Source organism: Schistocerca americana, chromosome 2, assembly GCF_021461395.2.
Source record: "Schistocerca americana isolate TAMUIC-IGC-003095 chromosome 2, iqSchAmer2.1, whole genome shotgun sequence".
NCBI classification, from domain to species: Eukaryota; Metazoa; Arthropoda; class Insecta; order Orthoptera; family Acrididae; genus Schistocerca; species Schistocerca americana.
In genome coordinates this window covers 416,820,210-416,827,899 of record NC_060120.1, presented here as the reverse complement: position 1 = coordinate 416,827,899, position 7,690 = coordinate 416,820,210, and positions in this window count along the sequence as shown.

The following is a 7,690-nucleotide window of genomic DNA, read 5'->3' as shown; positions in this document are numbered from 1 at the left end:
TATGGAAGTGAAACATGGATGATAAACAATTTAGACAAAAACGAATAGAAGCTCTTGAAATGTGGTGCAACAGAAGAATGCTGAAGGTTAGATGGGTAGATCATGTAACAAATGAGGAGGTATTGAACAGAATTGGGGAGAAAAGAAATTTGTGGCAAAACCTGACTACAGGAAGGAATCAATTGGTACGAAACATTCTGAGATATCAAGGGATCACCAATTTAGTACTGTAGGGAAGTATGAGCCAGGTGGGGGAGAGGGGGGGTGTAAAAGTTGTAGAGGAAGACCAAGAGATGAATACAGTAAGCAGATTCAGAAGGATGTAGGTTGTAGTAGCTACTTGCAGATGATGAGGCTTGCACAGGATAGAGTAACATGGAGAGCTGCATCAAACCAGTCTTTGGACTGAAGACCAAAATCACCAGTGTTACATTCTAGATGCTGTGTGTTAGTAAATATTGACTTACACGGGTCTTTGAATACTTTGCACAACACAGGACCTGTAAGCACACTGCCAGTAATATTAACAGTTTACAGACCAATTCCAAGACAAGCTTTAAGTATCAAGCAGTTAGAGAGTGTTTTATTAAGTTCATAGACTTGACGATATATATTATTTGTGAAGAATTTTAAAATTAAATTTCTGTCTGACAGTACTGATAAGGAACATGTAGCATTAATGACATTTTATGTTGGGTTATTTTCTACATTAATTTTCCCAATGAAGATTAACAGTTAGAGTATAACAACAGCTGAAGACTTGTTCAGTCCAAGTACTCTCAGTTATTTAGATGTGAAAGTCACAGTAAGCAGTTCCTCTGACCAAGTCAGAAGCTGGTAATAAAATATAAGAAGTTAAGTCCAGATTAGAGATGGGCAAACTCGTTCATCCTTGGGAACTAGTTCACTGCTGATGGTTCTCTTTTGGGAACCGTTCATTTTTACTCGTTCACCATTCATTTGTGCTTGGTATATGGTTCTTATGAAGAACTGAAAACTAGTAGTGTAGGTGACTGAAGGATAGAGGGCACCAAGAGGGGGCACTTGCCTCCCCCCTGGAGTATAGAGTTTTTATTCATTACAGAATTCTTACACACTTTTAGAAGTAATTTCTGTGATTCTGCAGAACCTCTCGTTTAGCCAACTGTAGCATTCAGGGAAATAATATACGGTGGCGCACGGAAAACCGGCCCGGAGTACAGACTGCTCGCCAATTACGGATGATGTGTTGCCCGTTACGAGCAGATACAACAAACAGACAAACATGTAATAATTAGGCAGTGAAGAAATAACAAGCTAATGAAGCAACAATGGCGTAACAATCGATGACGATGTGTAGAGAGATGGAGAAGAGAACATGAAAATCTCACGCAACGCGCATGGGCTGTAGCACATGTAGTCTTGGAAACCTGTTGGTGGCTGTTTCTCAACTTAATAGACCACAAGTGTCTTGTATAAAATTCTTCGTTTTGACTTCCACTACATAGCTATGCTACGTTGTAAACAATAATCGTTTACACCCTATATATACTTCACGTTGTCTCCGAGTTCGTAGGTGATGTAGACTTTATGGAAGCATAAAATAAAATGTGATTTTCTCATCATACTTGCGTCACACGCTTAGTAAAAATTAGGTTTTTATGTTGCATTATTAAAGTTAATGCAGCAATAATAATAATAATAAAGTTCGCAGCTGTAAAGTTTTTGGTTTGAAAGCTCCTTCTGAACGAATGTTTTTGAGATAATAAGTAAATACGATTTTATGGCAATCTATGTCTTTTCAAATGGCGAGGCACCGCTTTTCTTACTGAGCCAAAGTGATCCCCCCCCCCCAAAGCAGGTAATGCAAATTGGAAACAACCAAACTTAAAAATAATTAGAGCCTTCCTAAATGTAATGTTTCGTATATGAAAGATACGCGAAAATCTTTCTATATGAATTTTCTTACACTAAAAATTAAGCAAATTATTGAAAGCTAGTTGCTAAATCAAGTCGAAGAAACCAAAAAATACATTAATATCAAAAAAACTTGCCTTGTTATAAGTATGTCTTCTGCTGTTCATCGATATAATGAAGTGAGCTGATATGCCCTTTTGTTACCTGAAAAGAAGTACCTATTACATACAATGTAATTTTTATGTAATTTATGTAAATATAAAATACTTTTTGATATCCAGTTGTGGACACTGAATAGCCAGACCCAAGTGCAAGAACAGTTTGGAACACATGTAAAACGGGTGAGCGCAGTGAACAAAACGACAACTGGATATTGAACTAACTAGGAGCAGTCGGCAGTGGAACTGCGACAGGTGGTCATGTGAAGAACGACGGGTGCGGCCGAGGGACCGAGGGAGACCGAGACTGAGACGAACAAGCGACTGAGGCTGGAATGAGAACTGCCGAAGTGACCGCCGCGACCGAAGTGAACTAGTGAACTATGAACCGATCGTTCCTCATTCCCGGGAACTATAAGTAGACCGCTGCGACCGAAGTGAACTATGAACCGATCGTTCCTCTTTCCCGGGAACTATAAGTAGACTGCCACGACTGAAGTGAACTATGAACCGATCATTCCTTGGAATTCGTTCCTCGGTCCTTTCGTTCATCTTGGTGAACCGTTCCATTGCACCCGTTCGTTCGCGAACTACCCATCTCTAGTGCAGATGTTGTTGTTGTGGTCTTCAGTCCTGAGACTGGTTTGATGCAGCTCTCCATGCTACTCTATCCTGTGCAAGCTTCATCATCTCCCAGTACCTACTGCAGCCTACATCCTTCTGAATCTGCTTGGTGTATTCATCTCTTGGTCTCCCTCTACGATTTTTACCCTCCATGCTGCCCTCCAATACTAAATTGGTGATCCCTTGATGCCTCAGAACATGTCCTACCAACCAATCCCTTCTTCTAGTCAAGTTGTGCAACAAACTCCTCTTCTCCCCAATCCTATTCAATACCTGCTCATTGGTTACATGATCTACCCATCTAATGTTCAGCATTCTTCTGTAGCACCACATTTTGAAAGCATCTATTCTCTTCTTGTCCAAACCATTTATCGTCCATGTTTCACTTCCATACATGGCTACACTCCATACAAATACTTTCATAAACGACTTCCTGACACTTAAATCTATACTCGATGTTAACAAATTTCTCTTCTTCAGAAACACTTTCCTTGCCATTGCCAGCCTACATTTTATGTCCTCTTTACTTCGACCATCATCAGTTATTTTGCTCCCCATATAGCAAAACTCCTTTACTACTTTAAGTGTCTCATTTCCTAATCTAATTCCCTCAGCGTCACCCGACTTAATTCGACTACATTTCATTATCCTTGTTTTGCTTTTGTTGATGTTCATCTTATATCCTCCTTTCAAGACACTGTCCATTCCGTTCAACTGCTCTTCCAAGTCCTTTGCTGTCTCTGATATTAAAACAAAAATATTGTATAGAAGAAATGTAGTGACTTCCTCTGATAGTGTTGATACTGATATGTTCAGCAGTCATGCTGCCACTGTTATCACCAGCAATGCCCTTTGCTGTTAACTAGAAACTTGGGGTCAAAGAACACCACCACTTCAACTACGTTGCCCTAGATGTGTTCTTCGGGCCTTAGATCAAGACCGATAACTACAGCCAGCTACTATTTGGATGTCACCAGGAAGCCATTCTTACTGTGGCTATCACTATGGATCTGTCTATAACCACACAATGGTTCTGGTTGGACTTGTTCATGTATCATGTTGGTGACTAGGAAAGTCCAGGATGGAATAACAACAATATTATGAAAAGGATACATTTCCTACTCACCACACAGAGGAGGCAGCATGCAAATAGACACAATGAAAAGACTGCTAAACATTTAAGCCTTCAGACAAAAAAATCCTTCTTTGGAAATAGAGAAAGGACACACATTCGTACAAGCACAACCCATCAACACTGGCTACTGTGGTTTGAAGAAAACAGACACACATTCATACAGCCACAACTCACACACACACGGACATTGTCTCCAGTCGTTTTGGCCCAACAGTCGGGCCACAGCTGCCAGAGAGAGTGGCCATGTGTATGAGTTGTGGTTATGTGTGCACATGTTTTCTTTTTCCAAAGAGAGACTTTTTTTGCCCAAAACCTGAAATGAATAGCAGTCTTTTCATTGTGCCTGTCTGTGACTCAGTACCTCCTCTATGTGGCGAGTAGCAATCTATTCTTTCCAAAGTATCGCTGATGGTGACTACGTTACACTACTGTTATTGGTATCAGATGTATTCTGATTCCTGTTCAACTATTGTGTTACACTGATACCAGTACAGTACTGGTGACTGGGGGCTATGAATCCACTTGGTCTAACCACACCAACACAGAAGCTCTCACTTGATCCTACTAATTCTGTTTCATTTAAACAGCGACACTTGTTCTACTATTGATTTCTTTGTAGTACTTCCATCTGTAGTCATCTCTGAAACTATCAAATCTCAGACAAACCCACCATTCAGGTGTTATTTCTCCCTACATCATTATCTGTCTCTCAAACAGTTATTCTGCTCTCTACGTAATCCAACTTTCATCCAGTATAATCTCCCCTAAGCTCTGTCTGCATACCTTTCTTTGTTTTACACAATGGGTATTGGGGAGTTAGTTGCAAGAAAACATTGACTCAATGCCAGATCTATTGGCAAGCCAGTTACTCAGATCTCAATCATCTGATTCACTCCACCATGACCTGTGTTTCCAACCAAGTGGCAAAAGTTTTTGCTTGTGGCCCATGCCTACTGCACATGGGAATAAATTCTTGTGGACTTTACAATCTCCTTCTTTAATCATATGTGGCTTATAATTATTGATCTAAATTCTCATTTTCCATATGCATGTAAGATGGCTACTACATCCTCCGACAAAATAATCACGGGGTCTTTTCAAAGTTTTCACTATCAAAGGCCTTCCCAACTGTACTGCAATGGGTAATGGTCATGATTTATACCTCACGAACTCTTCATACATTTTGCAAACAATAAAGGAGCGCCTATCTTCTCATGGCACATTTCCCTCACATGATCCCCAACTTTAAAACTACAATGCAGACTCTTTTAAGCTCTAATACTATTTCTATGGGAATACATCTTGCAGGGGCAAGTGTCTGGCAGAACTCTTACATGGTGCCAAGCCCACAGACTGCTGCACCTGCTCGTGCTTACCACGTCTGCTCCTATCATCATCATTGCAATGATGCTCTTCTGTGCTGTATATTCTGATCTGAATCCACCACTACAGCAGGCACCGAGAATAATTGCCACGAGAGGTCCTTGAATTTTTTCCAGTACACATCAGACTTGGAGGAGCAACCAAAACCAGTAACTAACTGACTACTTCTGACTTCTGGACACATTTCAGACCTCACCTAGTGCTTGCACCAACTTCACTGTACAGCTTACAGCATAGACTGGAGGTCTCATTAGTAAATGCACCTTGCTGCCACAAAACGAGTTGCCTTATAGAGTAGATACCCCAACCTGCAACGTGTCCATTTCATGGCGTTTAGAGGTAACATACAGATATAACACTTGCAATAATTTTACTAAGCCGATGGTTTTGGTGAAAAATTTAAATTTTTCTTAAACATACTCATGTAACACTTTCAGCTCTATTTTCCCCACATGCAAATACTGGATGAAATGAAACAGAGACAAGAGATTGATAAAAAGTGTGTTTAATGCATTCAGTGCTAAGAAAATAAATCTGTATCCAATTAATTTGTAACCAAGAGACAAACACAATAGTTTAAGTTTTCTAACAACCTCTACCCATACACTGAAAAAGCCAAAAATGTGCAACATCCACAGAAAATAAAATGTTGTGATATAAGACAACAAACAAACAAAAACAGTGTTGCAAATGAAATTGTGTTCCCATAGACCTTTTGCATAAATGTTGAGACACTGAAATCAGTGACCGCAAATTTCAAACATCGCCACCTCATGGTAGCAGCAAATATTGCACCTCCTAATAACCAACAAAAAATAGATACATTACTTATTCTGGTTGATTTTCTTTACACCACCAACAGATACTAGTATTAAACTTTGTACATGGAAACTCAAAATGAAGAGTCAGTATCGGACCTGCTCCTACCCTATATTACTAACCATCCAACAATGGGAAACCTGGAATTGAAGATAGGATGGAATCAGGCCTTAGTGCCTGGAGAAGACAGTGTCCATGTGTATGTGTGTGCGCGCGCGCGCGCGCGCGCGTACCCACGTGCGCACATATTCCTAGATCTGCAGGAGGACTTTGATAGCTTATAATATCTAACAGTGTTCTTCCAACATGTCTCTGCCATTCAACATCCCCCTATGTGATGACTAGCAGTCTATCTTATTTCATTCTGTCACTAACCATCTAATGTATGTAAGGATTTGTTACTGAGAGAGACAGGCACAGTTCTTAAGACATTTGCATTTGGTCCAACAGTGGCTCAAATCCTCATCTGAGCATCCAGATTTAAGTTTTCTGTGATTTCAATAAAGCAATTACACCAAATGCCAGATGGATTTTTTGAAAAGAATATGGCCACATTCGTTCCCAAAGCTGAACTTATGCATCATCTCTTGTTACATTAAACTCAAATCTTCCTTCCAGTTTTAAAGACTGTTCAAAAACTGTAGTGTTTGCAGACGACACAAAAATTATAAAAAAGAAATCGGAACAAGCATACCACAGAGATTCTAAATGATAGATGATATAAACTCATTATCAAAAGTACAATCATATGGGGTATTAAGTGAAATTTGTGACTGGACTGAGGGGGGTTAGGTAGGGAGAATGCTGCAAATTATGTTGGACAGAGAATCATTGAAAGATGTAGAAGTAACTTCCAGTGGCCCCCAGCGAAATGTGTTAGGACCTTTTCTGTTTGTATTGTATATTAATGTCCTTGAAGACATTACTAATACATCGGTCTACAAAAATTAAGGACAGAAGTAACTTTCACATGAAGTGACATTGCCTAGCAGCATAGCTCGATAAAAATTGGACCATAAATAGAAGGAACTGCTACATTACAGCACATAAGAAAACTGAAAGAAATACACAATGAAATGAACAGAAATGACACTTTTATTCAAAGACAATAATTACACTGAAGTGACTGCAATCTATGATGTTACCCTTGGCATCACAAAAGGCAGGATATAGCTCTTAATTGGGTGTGCAAGCAATACGAATGGCAATGCATTCAATGCAACATGCTCCCATGCTGATCACAAGGTTGGTAAGAATTTCTTGTGGTAGGACATTCCATTCCTTCACCAGTGTAGTTAACAACTGCCAGTGATTGTTGGTACGTGTGGACATCATGCTGCAATAGATCTCCCAAACACTTCATATTTATGGATGGCAATGCATAATCACATCAAACTGCGCGGTTGGAGGAGGTCTTGTAATGAGAGGACATTTGACAAATGGACTAGTCCTACCCATTCTCCCAGCATAAATCCCATTGAGTAGTTGTGGGACGTGTTGAGGAGATATACTGCAGCATGTTTATATGTATCAATGATGATCCAGTGGTTGTCAACTGCACTGGTGGAGGAATGGACTGTGCCCAACTATAAGAATGTCTCATCAACCCTGTGGCCACCATGATGAAAGCATGTTGCAGAGCACACATTGCCATCTATAGTGATCACCCACTCTA